Consider the following 22,424-nt stretch of genomic DNA (forward strand, 5'->3'; position numbering starts at 1 on the left):
GAAAAGGAAAATGAGTGTCTATGGCTTCAGGGTGGGAGGTATTGACGAGGGAAAGGATTCTGGGAGCCTCTCTCCAGGGCTTTCTCCATGTCTTGACATCCACTTCTGGTCTTCTAGAGAACAGACCCTCCAAAGGCTCCCTCAGGTCCCCTGCTCTGCCACTGGGGCTTCCTTTCCTCTCCCACATTCCTTGTGCTCCTATAGTGGCTTAGCTGTAGTTTGCCCCCCAGAGATCCATAAACTAGAAACATTGTCTCTGTGTGGTTTTGCCTCACTGTGGAACCTCTGAGGCACTCAGTTACTGGGACACTCGTTCCAGAAGGAATTAATGCTGGTGTTGCAGAATGATTGTGTTCTCTTGAGACTGAGTTGTTATAAACTAGGCCATACCATACATTCGTTGCCCCTTCTGCGTGATGTCTGATCCCCGTGAATTTCGCTACGGTGTTGTGATAAACAAAGTCTATGGGACTTTCTCAAACAGTTGAGACCACCCAGTCTTGAAGGTTTAGTTTCCTAAATTTTGATAAAAAGAAAGCTGCCACCTTTATAAAGTATCTGTAGTTATTTGCACAGCAACAGAAAATGTACAAATACAGAGCCCAAAGGAGAATTCTGAAGTTGTTGACACAAAGGCACAAGGTTAAAAAAAAAAAAATTCCTCTTCGTTTTTCACATTCACACAGTCTCTGCCCTGTCCTGACTGCCCAGGACCTTTGCACCAGCCTAGGAAGTGCTTTTCAGAAGGACAACGCAGAGGAACCAGCACCTCTGCCGCTCACTGCACCTTCTGTCCCGTAGGATCAGACAAGCAGAAGAACAGTCTTGTCCTGAGTTGCAGCTGACTTTGTGGCCAGAGAAGAAAGGAAATTCACAAACAACAGTAGGCTCTGCCTCTCCCAGTTAAATGACTGAGTTATTCATGCTCACAGTTTCTATTCATTCTAGTGGAAAGGCACAGGTCATGAGAATAGCAGCCTTAGGCCAATTGTGTAACCTAGGATAAGCTGCAGGATCTCTCCGAGGCTTGGTTTCCTAAGTGTAAGACCAGGATGTTGCATGATCTGGAGTTTATCACGAGGACATAAGAAAAAAAATCCAAGTATGTGTCAGATATGCCGAGGACTATTAGGAAATTAAGCCCCTGCTTGAGAAAGGCAGAAACATTATGTTAACCTGAATAAATCAAGCCACCAACAAAATGACAGCACACACCGTGTCAGAAACTCGCTCTTTGGACTGTTCTACCTACAGCTTGCTCAGTCTTCTGGTTACAACCCTGATGCTTGCTGCTTGTAAACCAAGCAGTCTTCTTGTCCTCGGCGTTGAACAGGCTTGGTCATATCCTTGGTGACTTACTAGAGACCATTTTTAGAGATGCAGACATCTGTGAATAGCAATCAAAGCCACACCGAAGCATAGCATACTGAAGGGACCCACTTCTCACCATCATCCACCAAAGGCATAGCCATTCCTCCATTTATCTGGCATCGTCTCTCCATTAAAGTCAGGTTTCCTAATACGAGTTATCTAGTGGAGTAATTTCATAGGGAGTTGCTTTCCTGGGTATTAAGAGCACAGGAGGCATTCTGCAGGGAACTAAGTTTGGAATGTGGTAGGGGGAGGGAATCTAAGGAGGATCTTCTCTTCGTTCTGTTCTCTCTTGTCACACGTGAATTTCAGAACTTCTACTATTCTAACATACACAATGTGTGTCCCGAAAGGTAACAGAGGCCCTTCATTCCCAGTTTTTATTTACTCTCAGAAACAGTAAAGGGAGCCATCATCCTCATCTATCCTCATCCTTGGTTTTGGTGTAAATGTTTTCTTAGACACAGCAACAGAAGGGATAGGGCGGGGGAGGTGTAGAGCCCGAGGAGCAGGAACACACAGATAAACACAAGGAGGCCAAGGTCATAGATTCCACTCTGCACACAGGAGCATGGGGTCGAGAGCTGAAACCTGCACTCATTACAGGAGATGATTATAGATTGCTGACAAACTGAAGAGCCCATGCTTTTTCTACCATGATTTGCGTTATAAATAAAGCAAGTCAACAGAAACTCTCTATAAACCTATTTGCATCTATGGGCCCTGTTCATCACTTGCAGGCAATAAGACTTTGCCCTAAGGAAGTTACCTCCACTTGTATTTCAAAAGGCATGCCATGTAGCTAGAGTTTGAGATTCAAGTTTTAATATACCAGAGCCGGGTGGAGAGGATTGCAGCATGGTTAGAGCAAGAGGTGGCAGTTCCCATCTCCCTCGACCAAAGCTACCGTTAGGCCCAACTCAAGTTTAAGATATAAGTTTGTAACAGCTTAGCTCTGTGTGTTATCTACAAGCATGTAGAGAAGAAAACTTCCAGTTTTTTGTCCACTGTTGTTGTGCCAGATGCTGGGATACATGTGTGACCACAGTTAGCAAGCAAGAAGCAGAGAAAGGTCTCAATTCCTACCCCTGACTACTATGCAAATTCAGCTTAGGGAACACCTTGCTCCCATTTCAGGGAGCATATCCATTCTGAGTTCTTTGAAGACTGTAGGTGACAAAGCCCTGGCTATTAGTGTCTGATTAAACTGCTTTTTCCCAAAAACATGAAACCTGGGAGCAAACGTGCACATTAGTGTCAGCATTAACTTCTTCCATGGTGACCGAACAGCTAGCTCTCCTTTAGACATCACTTCTGAACTCAGGGAAGTGAAGAAATGAGGTGGCACCATCTGCATCTTTTCCATTAAGCTAGAAACCAAACCGGTGCCATCAGATTTCACCTTGTACTTCATGGCCAGCGTGACAGACATCATGTGGCTAGAGCTGGTTGCAAGGGGTTCTGGGAGAAATTTTTTTCAAGCCTGAGAAGGGGAGTAAGTCAGGGAAGGGAAATCTGCTTGGAAACAGGTGCTGGCTTAGCCAGCCAACAGCATTGGCCACAGTGGTTTGCTCGGTCAGAAAATACCAGTAGAACTTCATCATCCAGTGTGTCACCCATGCCACCGACGCTAAGAAAGTCAAAGGACAAAGTTGGCTGCAAGAGCATGGAATTGGGGTAGTCCTGCCATCTTTAGAAAGTATCTACTTCCATCATTCTAAAGATGCGAAATACTTTTTCAAATAAACCAGTCCTGGTAGTGTGTAAAAGTTATATAATGTTCACAGTCATTCCTTTAATTATGTTATTTTTAGCTAGCTTTACAAACTATTATCTCCTGGTTTATGGTTAACATATCAAAATAATAATTTTAAAGCCATTTTTTAAAAAAACTGAACTGAAATTTGCCCTTGAGTAGAAACAAGGGAAAAATTCTATTCTAAAAAACCTATAATAGAATGCTTGCATGTAAACTCCACATTTCAGTTTATTTGTACTGCCTTTTCTGAGTCGTTATACAACTTTAATTGTTTTTGTTGTTGTTGTTGTTCTGTCTTTCTATTTTTAATCATAGCACTCAAACTTGGAAAACCTGTTAAGGCAACTACATGGGATGTAAAAAAAAAAAAATCCACTTAACATATTGCTATGGAAACCAGGAAATAAAAACGGCACCCTAATCATTCATTTAGACAACTATGGCATGTGTGTGTGTGTGTGTGTGTGTGTGTGTGTGTAAAATCCATCTATTCACCTTCTATCGAAAGATGTTATAAACTTTCAAGCTAGTCAAGATCGCTTTTTAAAGGCCCAGGACCTGACTAACACAGATGTAGAGGCTCACAGCCATTCATCGATCTGAGTACAGGGTCCCCAGTGAAGGAATTAGAGAAAGGACCAATGGAGCTGAGGGGTTTGCAGCCCCTTAGGACGAACAACAATATGAACTAACTAGTACCCTCAGAGCTCGCAGGAACTCAACCACCAACCAAGGACTGCACATGGAAGGGCTGATTGTTCAGGCAGCATGTGTATGGTAGAGGATTGCAAAGTCGATCATCAATAGGAGGAGAGGACCTCGGTCCTTTTAAGGTTCTGAGCCCCAGTGTAGGGGAATGCCAGGGCCAGAAAGTGGGAGAGGGCAGGGTGGCAGGCATGGGGAAGGGGGAGGAAACAGGGGTTTGGTTTTGTTGTTTTTGTTTGTTTCTTTGTTTTTTGGAGGGGAAACTGGGAATGGAGAAAATCACATGTAAATAAAGAAAATATCTAAAATAAAAAAAATAAATAAATAAAGGCCCAGGACCCTGTAACCATTAACACCAGAGTTTCAGAATGTGCCCAGCTTTCATTAATAACTGATATGTAGAAGGACCGGCTTGAATCAAGCTTGTTTGGCTAGAGTCCCCGGGACATAGCATAGACCCTTGAAAGAGATTTGAGAACTGGGTTCTAACTCTGGTTCTCTTAATACCAGCTGTGTGACCTTCCTAGGAATTTGTAGGGGCTGTTTTATTCATCTGCAAAATGATTCCGTGTAGGACTCCAAAAATGTAATAGGAACTTTCCTTTTCCATCGAGCTAAAGAGCGGTGAGGTAAACAGCTCTTGAGACTGAAATAGCCATGTGTAGTGTCTGGTAATGTACTGAGCACATAGCGCAGTTATAGGAAATGTACGAGGCCTGCTACCTTCCTAGTCTTTATTCTGTGTGTAAGAGGAGCCACCTGCGCCTGTAAAGTGGCTGCCAGTTGAATGACTCTCAGTAACTAGCAAATACATTTCCATTATCGAATCAGCTCTTAGGACAATTGGAAAGAACTCGCTTTCTAAATGGATTCCTTAGATCCTTTCACCTTATTGTATCCCTGTAGGTAAATGCAAAATTTTAGAAACAATTCTAAGAAGATAAGTGAACTATTGCCCCAAACCTTTTTCAATTCTTTTTTTTTTTTTTTTAATATTCGAGATTTGAACTTATGTGTTGGCTTTGTTAGTTGCTATTTGTCTATTTAACCGCCTTCTGTCCGTTTGTCCATTTAGTTACCCTGTGTCCGGCTATGAGAAAAAGTGAAAATTAACCAGAAGCCTCTTCTGAGCAAAATTTCTGGGGTTCTTCCAGAAATCCGAGTTATTATAATAGGGAGTAATGATTGCAAACTGAAATCATTGGGACAATCCGTCCATGCACTCCCAACATTGTCTGTGACAATGAACGCCTTGTTTCCGTGGCGCCTAGATCTCTGTCCACGCGGGTGAGTGCGGGGCCACCACCACCGCCGCTGGCATGGGAGAGGCTGCAGTGCCTGGGTGCGCCAGGGGTGCGTGCGCTTTGCGCGGGTGACTTTAGAGCACCAGGAGGGGGAGACTCGGGGCTGCTGATCTCCCTCTGCGCTGGCTTCAGACTCCAGATCTGGGGAAGGAAGAGAAAGCGCGTAGCCAGCCCGGGCGAGGGAAACTTCTCCACCTAGAAAGTTTCACCTTGTTGAGGGCGGGGGTGGGGCGGGGCTTGAGGAAGTGCGACCCCCCAGGGCAGAGCGTACAGGCTGCGGGTAGGGCGGGGACGCCACCCCCCCCCCCAACCCTCCCAGGGTGGTGCCAGTCCCCATCTCGGCCCCTCCAGGGACCAGCTGGGACAGACCTAGAGCGACAGGGACGAACAGACACGTGCTGGGGCGGGTGCCTGGGTCTCTTTGCCTCCAGCCGGGACGCGCCCGGGCGCCGCCGCTGCCCGGCTGAGTCACGGACCGGGCAGGGCGCGTGTGGGAAGGGGCGGAGCAGTCCGAGGGCGCTCGGCGGGGTTCGGCCCGGGCCGCAGGTGACCCGGACGGCCTCGCCGCCCGCAGCGTCCGAGCTCGGGTGACCTGGTGCGGAGCCAGATGCTGGGCGACCGCTGACTCGCTGGAGAAGGGCGGAGCGCGCGGGTGGTCCCCCCGGCTGGCTGACTTCGCCGCCGCGCGCTCCGGGCACCCCAAGGTACAAACTCCAGCCGCGTCGATCCTGCACCCACCCTCTCCCAGCACCTCTGCTTTCTTTGTTCCACTAAGGGAACTGGCTACTGTTCCGGAGGACAAGACCACCGAGGTGGGTGCGAGCCCGGGGGCTTAGGAAACTGAAGGTATGGGGTCTGGGGAGGTGCAAACTAGCATTGAGCTTGTCGCTTTAGGAGGAGTGTTGTTGACGGCCACCTGTGTGACTCAGGGGCGCCGAGAGCATTGAGTGCTCCAGGGCTGTTGTAGCTCTGCAAGTTTCACCTCTGGGATCTGACTCAACCCTTACAAAAGGGATCGGTCACTCTGTCCAAGGCGATGCAGCCGGCAAGGTTTGAGGCCATCTATTTCCTTGTTCCTAGCCCTGCTTTATCTGCCTTGCGGGAGCGCGCGCGGAGGGGGTGGGGGTGTCTTTCCCAAGGGCAGGTGTTTCTGGGATGGTCTGAATTTTTTATTCCTGGCAAACACACAGAGTGTGCGATCCATCATTTTCTATCCTACTTTATCTTCTTGCTTGAGACTCGGTGGAGGTGAAATACATTATAACCAGAGGTCAGGCAGTCTGGCTAGTAGCGGTGTAATAATTAAAACACCAAAGAAAGTACAATGCAGAATTCACTCCAAACTGTGGTTTCCCATTTCCTACCTTTTATGTTTAGAAGAGCCATTTGCTAATTTGGCAGTTGGCAAGGGTTCTAGGGGCGCACGCATGAATGCTTGTCCAGTGGCTTTTCCCCTTATAGCAGGTTTGTGTTAAAAACAGCTCTGGGGCAGAATGAAATATTGTCAACTTTCTTAAGCGAAATAATCAGAAGGCTTTAATTGCCAAGTTAAAACGGCCCGTGACTATGAGGAAATTGTAAAAGCTGTAACTGGAGAGGATATACACAGAATTTTAAGAAGACTGTTTGCATTTTGTAACATTGGGTGGAGGTTTACTCTGTGGCTTCCAACAGCCAGCCACACACACATTGCCATGCAAATGGATTCAGAGGAGCAGTATTTTCCTTTACAGCTTAACTATTACAGCTGACTAATGAATTTCCTCTGCATGGAGATGATCTGAAAATAATGTGCACGGTGTTTCCCTTTGCTACTGGGGCATAAATTGTGCTTTGATGGGAGCAGTGTTAGCGTTGCCTGGATTATTTACAGGTATATAGCTTTCCTCTCCAGCTGGAAGCTTCCTCGGCTTTGTTCTCCAAGTGTGAATTTCCACGGTGGAACAGGAGTGGGTTGTGTTACACATGACAGACGTGTCATTGTCATTTCAGGTTGTGATATAGTCAATGTTTATCTCCTCCAAACAGATAAATAACACACAGGAGGCATACATCTTCAATAAGAAATTCTAGGGTACCAAAAATGTGTTCCTACAACGTGCAATAGGTCCTTTAAATTTTGTGGTCAGTTTTCAAACTCAGCAGGGCCTCAGTCAATAGTTATTAACTTAGCCACATTCCGCTGTAAGCAAGATGGATTTATGTCGAGGGCGGTCAGGCAGGTACTGCCTCTCCCAAGACTGCTTTGTTCTTCATCATTGGCAACAGGGAATTTACGCTAGGGATGCACTATGGGCTTTGAGGATCCCAGGGCAAGCTTTATCTGTAAAATTAAGAAGTACGGATAACAGGCAGTTAGTATGGAAGTCTAACATTTGTACTCCTTTTAAGTCTATAATGAGAGGAAAATAACAATTTTTCTCAAGAAGGTAAATACCTACAGTGAATTCTAAGACCATGTAAACAGTGCCCCATGTTTGTCTTGAACTTTTTTTCAATAAAAATGAGGACTGCGCTTCGAATTATATTTGAAAAGTCAATTTACAAATCTGTTGGTGGAAATAAGTAGTTCAAAATAGTATGAGTCTTATTTTTCTCTTATAAGTTTATGTAATAAGGTAAAGGTTTTCTCAGATGTGGTTTTCTCAGAACAAAGAGGATAACTCAGAAGGGGCTGACGCTCGGTGTGGTTGCCCAAGTGACACTGGCCACTGTACCTATTGCATACTATTGAGAGTTGCATGTTATTTTGCACTGGGAAAAAAAGATTATGAAACTCTGTCCCAAGGGCTCAGTATCTGACAGAGTAGTGATCTGCTGTCATACCCATGGTCATACACCACTCATCACACATGCACATCCCCTCTCTGTACCTCTCTGCTCCTCTTCTCTGTAACTCCCATTTCACACAGCTTTCTGGTTTCTTCTTCCCTGACACGAGGTTTAGGGATGGTCAGGAGGGGGATGGGGTGTGTCCAGGTGTTTTGCCTGGATGCATGTGTGTGCCTGTGGAGGCCAGAAGAGCATCAGAACTCCCGGAACTGGAGTTAAGGTAGTTGAGTGAGCTGCCATGTGGGTGCCGTGAACCAAGCTTACTCCTCTGTTAGAGCAATCACTGCCCTTAAATGCTGAGCCAGTTCACGGCCTCCCTATATCCTGTAGCCTGTTGTGTTTGTGCCTGGAACACCTAACATCCTTATCATTGTCCCTTAGCAACAAACTGAATGCAGAAACCCAAGTGTGAGGGAAGTAGTTTCCTTTCAGTGACCTGTATATGTTGCAACTCCTGTCAGATACTGAGCCCTCGGGACAGAGTTTCATGATCCCTTTCTCAGTGCAAAAGAACATGCAACTCTCAATAGTATGCAATAGGTACAGTGGCCAATGCCAGTTTGGAACCATTTTGACTATGTGTTCTTAACAAATACTGATTCATGACTAGCATTTTTTTTTTCTCACCAGAAATAGCAAAGAAGTCTTACTGTAAGCATTAGCTGTGCTGGTTCTAGGCGAGCATCTGAAACTGGGGAAGGGAAATGAAATCTATCTGCCCTTGAAATGTTTACAGACTGATTGGGTAGACAGATATGACATATACAAAATAGACCTAGAATCCATAATTATTAGGGAGCATAAAGACCTTAACATAAGTAAGCCTGCTTCTGCTTACTGAATTCTTCATCCCCTCCAAGCTGAGCCTGGTCTTCACAGTTCCACAGTGTAGATCAGGGAACACTCTGTGCTCTTTAGCCCATTCTCAGCTATCAGCAGAGGCTAAGCCTCTGGCAACATGCATGGGCACACAAACACACACACACACACACCCTCTCTCCCTCCTCCTCCCCCCTCCTTCCCTTTCTCTCTATCTTCTCCACCTCTCAGTTTTCTTTTACTTTCTCTCTTTGTAGAAAGACTTTTTTTAAAGCCTCACAATTTATTCATATGTGTGGGGTCTTCCGCCCCATTATCAGATTTAGAGCTATGAGTGGCTTCGTAATCTGCCCTCCTATCAGAAAGCCCATTCTCAGATATTTCTTCAGCTGCGTTAAATTGTTTAACGTTTATATTCCCCTTGGGTTTTGTTTTAATAAAAACATCCAGTAAAATCTGACTACTTTGCTTTTCAAGGGATGAAATGAAGAAAGTGTTTTTATAAGCTATAAAATATAATTGAAAGTAAAAAAAAAATCTCACGTGTGGCATTTGTACCAGGAGGTGTGAGCACTGTAAAATGAAGAACAATCAACTTTGAAAGTCACAGACCCAGGCATGTGTGTTTCTTTCTGTAGTTGTATGCAAGTGTGTTTATACAGACTACTCTCCATTTTAACTCGCATCAAAATATGGAGCTACAAGGCCATATAGTAATTCTGTAAAGATCTATAGGCCAGATAAATTATACTGTGAGGGTAAAAACCTGACTGTACTTCTGAGACAGCAAGGCAAAGAAGTTGTGAGATGTGATAAGGGAACCACAGGTGCTAAGAACGCCAAGGTCTTGCTGTCCTGATTCATGGTATTTCCCACCATTCATCAGGCCCAATATCAGAAATATTGGTCCATTAGGTTAAGAAGGTTCTTTCTTGCTTTCTGCCCTGAGCCTGGCCCAGTGAAATTTTGTCAACAGTAATACCATTATAGTCCATGCTGGTCCTTTCAGGGTTACAAGTGGAGGCCAGCAAAGAAGACAGTTGCTGACGGCATGCCTGTGTGCAATGCTCTCTCCTCTTCTGTATCTGTGTCTTTTTCCCTTTTGTGTGATAACACTGGCCTAGATTCCCCTCCTTCCTTTTCTCTGTTTTGCCTATACCCTGTACGAATATTTGCAAACAAATAGTTTAAGTGAATGAGACCATCTATTTTTCTTAGGTGCTGATGAAAGTTCCACTCAGGAGGAGACAGCGCCACTTGACATCCATCATTGGAGCTGTCACGTGACATCTCTGTGTGTCATGGACCAACATGTGCTTCTTCTCTTCGGAATTTTGAAGAGAAGCCACACAGCTCCCACTTCTAAACTGTTGACTTGGTATCTTTACAGCACTATATATCCAAGAGGGAGAGAGATTCTGCAGACTAGATTTGGTCCCATGAGGCCTTGGTTGTGCCCTTCCCTGCGGTGCAGCTTCTGCAGGTACTGTCCAATTGAGCAGCAGACACAGCCAGAGAGACTTAGCATATTTTCTAAACAAAGTGCTTAGTTTTTTTTCTCAAAAAAAAGAGAGAGACTTCTCAAAAAAATAATAATAATACCACTGGGGAAAATTAAGTCAAAAAAGGAAAGGATAAGCCGGGCAGTGGTGGCGCATGTCTTTAATCCCAGTGCTTGGGAGGCAGAGGCAGGCAGATTTCTGAGTTCGAGGCCAGCCTGGTCTACAGAGAGAGTTCCAGGACAGCCAGGGCTAAACAGAGAAACCCTGTCTCCAAAAAAAAAAAAAAAAAAAAAAAAAAAAAAAAAAAAAAAAAAAAAAGTATTTTATCAGCCATCACAGCCATCACACTCAGTGTAGAGTTCTCTAAACTGATCAGTGCACATGCTTTGCTTCAGGCTACGGGCATTTCTAAGCAACAGGATAATGTAGTTATTTTGTTCTTACACTGAGGCCCTCTCATTTTCTGAAACCTGAATCCATCATAACTCTGTATGTGAACTTCATTTCATTTCCAAGTTCTCTCCTTCAGAATAGACTCTCCTCTTGGAATATTGGCTCTTTATTTTGGATCAGACTGAACTCCCCCTCCCCGTTTTGCTTCCCCTGCTATTGAAACTCAAAATATGTGCTGCCTGGCTGGCTTTGAGGGCCCTTTCAAAGCAGCCAGTGTTGCAATCTATTTTGCTAAAGGAATAAAGGTTATGTATCACAGGTTAAGTACGAACCTGTTTGCTTTAGTCCGAAAAACTAGGTAAAGTGCCCGACTAGAAGGCCATTGTGTAAGAAAGGAAGATTATGGGCTCTATATCTTCCTACTATTTAAAATACAAACATAATAATACTCCATGAAGCAGTGCACATGTTAAGATCACAGCCCTTTTCCTGTTTTGAAATGATTCTGCGTTGCCTGCTAGTTGGAAATCTGAGATAGCGCCTAGGATCTCAGGTCCAGTTTTGAAGTTGTATGTTACAACAGCATGGCCTAGAAATCCAAAAGTGACTCCAACTGCTGACCTTTGACATAAGGTGGTCACCCAAACTCTGAGAGAGAGGTGGAGTAAATCTGTGTAGCAGAATTAGGGGGCTGGGTCACCCCCCATCGGAGGCCTGCTCTTGTGGGAAAGAAAAGCCCCGCCAAGTTTTGGGTCCCTAAGACAACTCAAACTGACTTTAAAAAATAAGTTTTGGCTTAGCTTGAGACCAGAGCATTTTTGCTCTTTGAGTTTTAAACCTAGGGGTCTTTTAAGGGAAATTTAATCCATGTGTTTTTGATTCACTAAACCTTAAACCATTACCCATAAACTGGATGTCCCTCCGACCTCTTTGATGTCTATAAAATCTTTGAAACCATGCAACTACCTCCTGTTTTTCCAGAAAAAAAAAATATGAAGTTGCTTTTTTACTATGGGTCAGTAAATGGCATCTTTTAAAAATCTAGGGTAGTTGTAAAGTATCAACACAGCTTTCTGAATGAGGACTAACAGGTTGTGCAAACTGTTAGTACAGTACCTTAGAGAACTGCTCACCATGCTAATCAGTGGTCGTTCTTACCAATGCCAAGGAAATATTTTTGACAAACCTCATCTTTCTTACACATGTATCCCAGATATTCGTCTTTTTTTCCTTTTGTCCCTTAGTAAGCACACAGTAAACAAATACTTAGTTGAGTGTTAAGTAAAAGACTTTTTTTTTTGCAGCCCAGAACCTTGTGCCTAATGCCAATCTTTGTATTCAATATCAATATCCATCTGTCATATCTTAGAACAAGATCTTTTCTGAGTGGGTTGACCTGTTTCGGCAAATTTCAAGAATAAGCTATCCAACTAAATATATGACATTTATTGAAATTCATTTTGTACCGTGAAGCGACTGCCTTGCAAAACGTGCTGAAAATAGGAAGGAATTTCTAGGCTAATTTGATTAAATATTCTGTTGTTACCATATGCTTTCTGAAAATTGATTTTCCCTCTCTTACTATTCCGGTCGTCCTTCCTCCCACCTAGACACGTTTACTGATTGAAAGCTGTGCACAGTAAAGGAAAGGTATATGATGCCTAAGAAGAGCAGCAAGTTGAAACGGGCTTAGAAAACATATACTATAGTTATAAACTACTATCATGTACAAGGGGGGAGAATGTTGCCTAGTGGTAATGGTGCTATTGGGTTTTGTTCCAAACAACATGGATGACACATCCTTGAACTGCATTGTCTGGAGAAAAACACCTTCTTGCCGTAGCTGGGTTTCCTGTTTGTATGTGATTTCTGGTAACTCTCTTTCCCATATGAACTCAGCACAAGCATGGAGCTTTAAATACAGTTGAATTGCACATGGATAAAATGCATGGTTGCTTTTGGAGGAGGTACAGGACTTAAAAGGGCCATGAGATCTGTTTCGATACCAGACTTAGATTTCTAATTGCCCATTATGTATTATCCTCAGAAATCCTTCCTCATCTAGAGCGTGCAACATGTGAGGTAGCAAAATTTGGTCATGTCTTATATTTTGTGAGGAGAGAAGGGGGGAATTATGTTACTACAATGATGGATTTTTTTAGCTGAATCTGAAGGTTTACTGCATCCATACATCATCAGTAAAGCTTGTTTTGACATTTAGTTAGAGATAACTGTATATAAGGAGTAACTTATTCAGATAAGTCTGATTTTGTTCTTGTGCTTGGCTAAATCACTAATAACAATGATGTGCTCTTTTACACAACTGTGTTGCAAATGTTTTAAAACTCCAATTAAAAGGCCTTATGCCTTGATAAATGAAGAAACGTGTCTTAGGTATTTCAGACACTATATAAAATTGTTCAGTCTAAGACATTTTGGGGGATAACTTTTATGCCACAGATACAGAAAGTCAGTGATACCTAGAGTTTGTGTTGGATATTGAATCATTGAGAAAGCAGAGGGAAATGATAGGAAATTACTTGAAGGGTCAAGGTGCAATGTATGTCAGAGTACCCCATGAGGAGCCAGACTGCCTGCATGCATGCCTGCCTGCCTGCTTTTCTTCCTTCCTTCCTTCCTTCCTTCCTTACTTCCTTCCTTCCTTCCTTCCTTCCCTCCTTCCTTCCTTCCTTTTTTATTCTTGATAACCTTAATATATTTCAATCACGTTCAACCCAAATTCTTCCCCTTAACTCCTTTAAGATCCCCACTCACCTCCCTGCACTCTACCTTCTTAAAAATAAATCTAATAGCCTATCAATTCTGATTTGTAGCATCATCCTATTAGGATCCTTACCCTTAAAGAAAGCAAAATTTTCCCTCCCAGATCCTGTCAATTCTCCATAGCACTTCATCTAGGAATAGGGGCCCAGGCACCAGTTTCTTCTCCATCTAAAGTAATGAGTGCCTTATCTTGTGCTGGTTTTATGCAAGCAGCCACATTGTTCTGAACTCTGGAGTCTAGTGGTCCTGTCATGTCCAGAGGAGACTCTTTTCTTCTGGGACTCCCCAACCTCTGACTCTTATCCCCACCCCCAGGCATTTCTACTCTCCTCTTCTACTATGGTCCCTGAGCCTTAGGGTAAGAGTGTGATATAGATGTTCCATTTGTGGCTGTATATTCCACAGGCACTTTGGATGGTTGTGTTATGTTATTAACCACTATCCACCAAATGAAGAAACGTCTCTGATGAGGTCAGAGAGCTGCATAATTCACAGGTACAGAGATGCAAATTTAGTAAGTAATTTGATACTATGACCATTGATAGCAATAGGTTCACCATTTGAGCCTTCATAGGGCAAAGGCTCCTGACTATGGGGTCTCAGCCAGATTTGCAGTTAACAGGTATGTGTGCCCTTCAATGAAATCAGAACATGGTTGTTTACCTGTACTATTTGTTGCACAAGTGGGTCTATATTGCCCGTTACTACTCTACCTCATAGGGCTCACGGATGGGGAACACCGATGACTTTCTCCTCCCCCAACCAAGAGGAAAGCCAATAATCTAAATTATTTGAGGGGCTTTGGGACATCTCTAACCAACAACTCAAGAGGAGGTATATCTCACACCTGCCACTGGGCTTCGTATTTGGCAACCTTTGTCTTCTGGGGTGAGCACTGTCCCATGTGTAGTGTAGATCACCTAAACTCTGCAATGTGGATACATATGGATGTGTGTGAAACTTACAAAGTAGATTTCTACATTGCTTCCTCAAACATCCTCATTATTAATTGTCCTACCCCAACCCCCATCTCTGCCCTACCTTGCCACCCTTTCCAACCCTCTTCCCATCATCCCTTTTTTCCTCCTTATATCATCTGTGTTCTATTGGCCTTCCTCCCTTGGAATGATGGGTAAAGATTATAAACACTTATCAAAATATTTCTTTTTCTTTTTTTTTTTTTTTTTTTTTTTTTTTTTTTTTTTTTTTTTTTTTTTTTTTTTTTTTTGGTTTTTCGAGACAGGGTTTCTCTGTGTAGCCCTGGCTGTCCTGGAGCTCACTCTGTAGACCAGGCTGGCCTCGGACTCAGAAATCCACCTGGCTCTGCCTCCCAAGTGCTGGGATTAAAGGTGTGCGCCACCATGCCCAGCTCAAAATATTTCTTAGTCGTTTGGATATCTTGTTCTGAAAACTTTGTAAGAATCCGTAGCCCACTTTTTAATTGTTAGCTTCATTCTAATGGAAAAGAGGCAGATCAAAGTGGGAAAAAAAATCTCTCTCTCTTTCTCTCCCTCTTCCTCCCCTGCCCCCCCCACACACATACTCATCAGGTCATAGGTAGAGTGTAAGCTTTCCTTCTCTTCTGTCACACAGGGTTTAATTCTTACAGAAGGTTGGCTTCCATCTATATTATTGTCTGCATATGGTTGTGTAACCCAAAAAGTCCATGAATAAGGAACCTGTTCCTTAAGGTGGTAGTAGGTCGAGGTGGCATAGACCTTGAAATGATGAGCAGAAGTAAGGACTATGTAGTTCACTGGAGCCTTATAGAACATCACTAGCCCTCTGACCCCTGGCTTCAGATGTCAGCACCCAGTTTAATAGACTTTAGCCACTATCATCTGATGTTCACCATGAAATCCTCACCAAAACTCCTCCATGCTCATGAGCCTCCAGAACTATGAGGCTTATAAACACTTTCTCCATAAAGTCAGCTACCTTCTATATTCTATTACAAAACTTACTAATGTATTCTAAGTGAAGAGCTAGACTGGAATTCAGGATCGAGTCTCCCTCCCAATTCCTAAAGGGTTTTAGTTTTCAGAGTTAGAGGATCGTTATATCTGATTCCTTTCTTCAAGATCTTTAGGCCATTGTCTCTATTGAAGAGAGAAGGGTATCTGTTTTGATGTGTTTTCTTTCCCCAGAAGTTATTTCTTCCAGATTTTGATAAATCTGATTATGAGACAACAACAATAACAACATCAATAATAATAATAATCAGAGACTGGCATTTCCTATTAATAAAGGCCCAAGGAGCTGATGGATTGTGTAAAAATGAGGAATTTGCAGTCACATTCAGGTAACCTTCTGCTCCTTAACCCAGCCTGCTCACTCAGTGGGAATGGGCACAAAGGGTTTTAAGATGAGAGCATCCCGAAAGCTTTGCCCAGTCCATAGAATGAGTTCTTCTCCTACAGGTCTCTGTCCCATTGTTCCCCAGGCCCACTGCAATGACTGCAAACTCTCACCATCCTCTCAAGTTCTTGGTTGTCCTCGTTTTTCCTTGGTCTCAGTGTAAGGTCTCCTTTTATATATGGAGAGTCACAGAAACGCTTTTGGTCTCCACGTCACTCATCATTACGTCCTCAAGTATGTTTCAGGGAGTGACGCGGTCTTTTCAACCTATGATTCCCGAGCCCACTCTCCCCCACGTCTTTGATCACCTTGCTCTGCCTGCCCTGCCCTCCTCTTGCCTCCTCCCCTCCCATCATTAAAGTCTCCTCGGCCATTTTTCATTCAGTCCTCATGCAACCAGCTGCTGCCTCAAAAAAAAAAAAAAAAAAAAAAGAAAAAGAAAGAAAGAAAGAAAGCACAGATGCAAGGCACGCTGATAGGATCTTGAAGCCACAGTTGCCCAAGTAGTCACTCTGACTTGTCTTATCTTTTAAGCAGGAGTTCTTGAAAATACACACCTAACCTGCTTTCTCTACTTTTCTTATTCTTATTCCTTCCCTAGCTCATTTCATTCAAGTAGTCTCCTCCGTATGGCAAAGAGAGTCTCCTCTCTTTGTTTGTTTAATCCCTACTGTCTTCCGTGTGGGATACGCTACAGTCCATAATGTATGTCTCCTTTCTTTCCTCCATCTTGAAAGTTCTGCCTTAGCCTTGAGAAAGCATCCAGATTCTACCCCTGTGCCTCCAAGTTTCCTCTGCTCAGGACTTTTCTTTATACCTTTGGAACAAAGGCGGTGCTAGCCCTTATCTGAAAGGGGTGGGATCAGAAATGTTCTTCCAGATTCTAGAATATCTGTGCAGACTCTGCTGGCTAAGTGTCCGGAGTGAATATCCGAAATACAAAAATGCTCCAAAATTCAAAACCTCTCAGGTGTGCAGGCACTCAGAAAATGGCAGACGTTAGAGCAGTTTGCATTCTTGATTTTTAGATCATAGATATTCAGCCTGCATAAAGTTTAAGTGCCTTCCTCTCCTAAGGTGGTGACTTTTTGCTCAACTATAGAAACAAAATAATCTGATTTTCTGTTTAGAAAAAGAAATGTCTCTTGTGCATTGTGGCACAGATTCTTAAGACAAGAGAGATAAAAGCAGCTGGGGAGAGATAAAAAGGGGAGAGATAAAAGCAGCTAGGAAACTGGAGCAATCCAGGTGGGCAATGGCACTCTCCTAGCCAGTAAGGCAGGAGTGTCTACAATACTCACATATGGGAGGCCATCCAGTATGACGACTTGAGAACCGGGGAGATGAGAGACGCTGATCTGTGATACAGACTGGAGAGTAGGTGTCATGGGCTGAGGACAGGCGCCCCAAGAATCTCCAACTGCTCTCTCGGCTTGACTTATTCATCCTGTTTTTCCAGCCTGTTAGCTTTGTTGGCCCCAGCCCTCAGTTCTCTACGTCTTATCACGTTCTGTTCCTTTTAGATTGTATCCTTGACTTGTTGTTGTAAGCAAATGCAGAGCAGCTAGCAACTTAAGGGAGAAAGGGGACCGTTTTGGTCAGAGGGTTAGTGGGTTGTTGCCATACAGCCCATCGTGGCAGGCAAAACATGGTGGTAGAACACGAGGCTGATGTTCACGAAGCAGAAAGCAATGGATGCTAGTGCTCAACTTGCTTTTTCCCCTTCCCCTTTCCATTTTATCTATACCACACTTTGGACAGGTCTTTCCTTCCCCATTCTACCTTTCTGGGAACACACAAACATAAGCAGAAGTGTATCTCCTAAGTGTTTCCAAGCCCCATCAAGTTGACCCTGGAGATTAACTATCGTGGTATTCTCACCCAACCCCCTCTCTTTACACCCTACATGATGACAGCTTCTTAAGCCTAGACTTTCATTCTTCATTCTAAGACTCTCATATCCCACTGCATGCCCACAACTCTTATCCATATACATAGTACTTCAGCTGTGCACACAACACTACCACACTGGTTTCTCTGCATCCCCATCAAACTTCTAGTTTTCTTGAATCCCACTTGTTTTTACAACCCCTTCTGTCAGTAATTGGGAAAAAAACAATCTCCTTATAAAATCTATAATCCTTATTTATTTGCATACCTGATACTTTAATTCCATTCTTTCAGTCTCCAAAATATTACCACAACTCAGCCACTTCAGCTAGAAGGAAACGTTATTTCTGTCACTGTTGAATTACTTAAGCAGTCTGCTCCTGGCTTCATTGCCTAACCCTTATGCCATACAATCCCTTGCCACCAACAACCCTCTCTCACACACTCAAAGGGGTTCCATTCAAATATGAGCACTCCCTTAATCCATACCTTGCATTGGTCTCTCATTTCATTCCAACAAAAGCCAGAATCTCATTATGGCCTGCAAGGGCTCTGCTATTGATTCCTTGTCTTTCTAGACATCATCTTTTGGATGCCAAAGCTTAGGGGAAAACTCACCAAATGTGTCTCTTGTTCATTCCTCTTACTTCTGCTAGGAGACCAGTTTTCACCTGTCATTTGGCTGAGTTCTCCCTTCTTCTTCTACCCTTTCCACAAAAGTTACCTACAAAGATTTTCCAAGCAACAGATTGCTCCCTGTATGCCTCCTCAAGAGAGTCCAGATATCCAGACTCTCAGCTTCTAATAGACTTTATCCACATCCAGCATGCTTGTGTGTGTTGTTACCTGAATGCCCCTGCTAGGAAGTGCTTTCCGAAAGAACTGGACTGTTTGTCTGTTTGATGATGTATGCTAAACACAGGGTCTAAATGAACATGTATTGAATTCAATCTGAGAAGATGTTGGACAGGTAAAACTAGTGCTAGGGAAGTGGATTTTTATACCATCTGCTGATAAACTTAAGAAGATAGATACTAAACTAGGGAGTTGCTACTTTTTCTTGATCCTTGCTTATCCTTGTGCCCAGACAGTTGAATGACCTCTGCACTATCTCACAGGCTTTGGCTTCTCACTTCAATCTTACCACATGGTCACTAAAATGGGATATATGTACTAATTGCCATATCGATTGACTCCCACCTATAGACAGAATGCAGAGCCTTCAGCAAACTGCAGGAGAGGCTTTCTGTGAATGTGTATCCAACCATGCCAGCCCCTCTCATACAACCATTCTACTACTGTATTCAAGAAAGCCCTATACCTTGTCCTCACTGCACAAAATGTCTGTGCCCTTAGCTGTTCTGAGCATGTCATTTACTTTCAAGACCTAGGTTAAGCCATCGCCATTTTGAACTGCATTTAACTTTTCTTCTCCATGTGCTCCTCTACTCCTGTGACAACAGTCCTAGAGGGGACATGGGGGATGGGACTCCCAGTCATTTTGACAGTGACTCTGACTGAAAAAGGCCATTTAAAAAGAACATTCCCTCTTCTTGCTCTTCCTTTCTTTTCCTTAAACACAGATCTTACACACTCACAGTAGCATGCTTGCATAAACACACACATACACACACACACACACACACACCCGAGTTAGTTTCTCTTCAATTGATCAGTTATATAAATGCAATGCTGAGCACAGTTGTTTTTAAGTTGTCCTAACCTTTAGATTTATTGATTTTCTTTTTTCGAGCATCCAGGGTGTTTACTGAATGTTAGAAATTGGATTCCATATTTACTTCTCTGTCCTGTCTGCTTTTTTAGGGACTCGCTTGCTTGCCATTCTCTGCTCATTTAAAGGTATTTATTTTTTATTTTGTAGATAATGTGCTTAGTTCTTTATTTTATGATGATGTATTGATCTCACCATGTGTATAAGCTTTTGATTTTTTTTTTGTTCTAACATAATTGCATTATTTTTCACTCATGAAAATCCTCACTTGTAGACAAATACAGCCAAGTTTGGCAATTCCATTCATTCACAGTTATCTCACAATTTCTATGATGCTTAGAAAAGAAACTATTGTGCACTGTAGCTTCAAAGCCTAGACCTAATTTATTCAGTTTTGGAGTCTCCTTGCTGATCATAACTTCCCAGGGAACATTCTCAGATGTGAGCAAAAGAGAGTTCAGAAGGGAACTGAGTATTAGTCAGAAAGGCCCACCTGACACAACCCCTCGTGTCTCCACCTTTGCCTCATTCCTTACTTGCATGGTTTCTCTTTCCCTATGACAGAGCCACCATGACAAAACTGGGTCTACTCACTGTGTGTTTCCCTGTGCAGCTGTTTAACTTTTTGCCTTCTGAAAACCCAGAGGAAATGGATCAGCCAATAGTGTTGCATGACTATAATCCTAGCACTAGGAAGCAAAGACAAAAAGGACAGTTTGAGACCAGCCTGAACAACAGTAACAGGACCTTGTCTCACTCAAAAGATAATGAAGGGAGGAAAGGAGGGAGGAAAGAAGGAAGGAAAGTGATGCGTTAATCCACCGGAGCACAGATCTCCCCATTTATAACTAGAAGATACCTTATGCCCAGGACATTTTCCACTCCCAACCCCCCACACAGAGGAGGGAATGTCTGATTCACTAGTGAGCAATGTATCAGCTTCCTCTGTATGTGTCTTCCTCTCAGTCCACATTCTGACTGCCTAGACAGGTTCATCCTTTCCAATCTCTGATGTGAATGTAGCAGGAAAGGGTTGCTAGGCTTAATTTATTTTAACTCACATATACGGAAAGATGTAAGCCATGGATTTATTTTATTCATTGTTCCTGGCTTAATTGAACAAAATCTGGTAGGGCATCTATGCGATGTGAATTATAAATTTCCATTCATCTATTAGAAAAGGAAAAAACCCTGCTTTTGGTTTCAAGCCTTTTAGCATGTTCTTAACAATGGGGAATTTCAACCTCCACATTTCCAAGGATAATGAAATGTTCTTGTATGAGCGACCATTTATTAATGGGGTAGATGCCTGTCCATCAATCGGGACTCTGACAATTCAATGAGTGTTCTGAATGGTATTTTTCTTTACAACATGCACAATAGTAAAACAAATGTCCATTTATTCTTTTTCCCAGAAGTTTCATGTTGTCAGCCATTCTTATAAGAACAAAGATGTTTGCTAGCAGATTATGAATTTATGAGACAAAATCTTAAGGCTAGAATGGTATTCCATTCTTTTTATCTTTACTGTTGCCATATCAGGCTTGGGCAATGATCTTAATCATATATTGAAAGGAAAATGTACAATTGGCTTTTTTTATTAGGCTAAAAGTCTGTCACTTTCAACTTCTAAAATGTTGATCAGGAGAAGGGCAGAGATAACTGCATAAATATCAGAACAAAAACACCAGCTCTCTTTAGTGAAACATTTGTAGAATATGCCAGAAGGGGTGGATCTAAACCCCTTCATTATACAGGGCTCTAATCCCATTCATTATAACACTTGCATGTTATTCTAGTGCCAAGTTTAACTTGATTACTTCTATAGCCATTTATATCTGAATCTTTAAGAAATATACAGATCTTTTTATGAAATTCTATATAATGTACAAGTTGCTGTCTTCATTACAACTCTTCTCTTTAAAAGAAAGTTTATGCCCTTTGACAGTTACACCTTCATATAATTTTTAAATCAATCCATGAGCTCAATTACCCTATTGACCATATTTAAAACTACATGTTTTGTATATATAACAGGAGTGAAAACAAAGTAAAAATAGGAAATTGTGTAGTTTGCGAATGTGTACGTGTTAGGGAAACAAACTCAAAAAAAAAAAAATGGAGTTAGGCCTGGTGGTATGTGTCTTAGTCCTAGCTATGGAGGAAGCTGAAATAGAGAGAGATCAAGTTAACATCTGCCTTGACCACAGAGAATTTTCAAAGACAGCATAGACAATACAGCAAGCCTGTCTGGAAATAGATACAGGGTTGGGGTTGTAGCTACATCTTAGAATACTTGCCTCTCATATACAAGGCATTTGGTTCAAATTCCGGTAAAAATAAATAAATTAATTAATAAGGAAGGAAAGCAAGAAAGCAGGCAAACAGAAGACAGAAAATTGTTTTTCTCCCAAGATAAATAGAACCTACCCAAGTCTTTTTGTTCCAACTTATGTTGGTTTCAAAAGCTGGTCCCTCCTTTATTTTTCTCAACATGTTTACCACTAGGATTGTGATTTAAATATATCCGTGGGACATATTTACACTAAAAAAAGAATCCAGTATTTGAGATTCAAAAGTAACTGGGTCTCCTACATCTTCACTTCTTAAATCTCTATGGGGATATGGGCTTACTCTTTAAACTAATGGTTCCTGTTTGGCTCTTACTGTAGCCTCTGTCTTGGAAGAAGTTTAAGGGCTTCAAGAACTTGAAACTGAGTTAGAGGAAAACCACAAGATGGCCAGGGATGGGGAAATAACAAATAGTCTATTTAACTTGTAAAGAGAAGGAAGGAATGAAACCCTGGGCAGGTATTCAGAGTGGTCTCTCCCAGCACACTGGCCAACTTCCTCATTTCTACTGAAAGCTGGCAGAACTAGCTGAGGCACAACTTGGGATATTAAGCAGAGGCATTACGTTTACTAGGTGTTAGAGTGTGCTGCGTAAATGAATGCCAGTGTAGCCTGTAATTTAT

At 42.6% G+C, this 22,424-nt stretch overlaps 1 protein-coding gene across 5 annotated transcripts in view; it reads left to right on the plus strand.

Moving 5' to 3' along the window:
- Positions 1-5,331: 5,331 nt before the first annotated feature.
- The window catches only part of Met (MET proto-oncogene, receptor tyrosine kinase), a 103,649-nt gene continuing 86,556 nt past the window's right edge, over positions 5,332-22,424 (plus strand). For 2 of the 5 annotated variants that reach the window (XM_031381218.1, XM_031381222.1), the window contains exon 1: positions 5,333-5,951. The gene's annotated coding sequence lies outside the window, so the exon portion shown is untranslated. Of the gene's footprint in view, positions 5,952-10,044; positions 10,274-22,424 lie in introns of those variants that run through there. The other 3 variants (XM_031381219.1, XM_031381220.1, XM_031381221.1) reach the window with 3 other exon arrangements.

This window comes from Mastomys coucha, unplaced genomic scaffold, assembly GCF_008632895.1.
Source record: "Mastomys coucha isolate ucsf_1 unplaced genomic scaffold, UCSF_Mcou_1 pScaffold20, whole genome shotgun sequence".
In the NCBI taxonomy this organism is placed as follows: domain Eukaryota; kingdom Metazoa; phylum Chordata; class Mammalia; order Rodentia; family Muridae; genus Mastomys; species Mastomys coucha.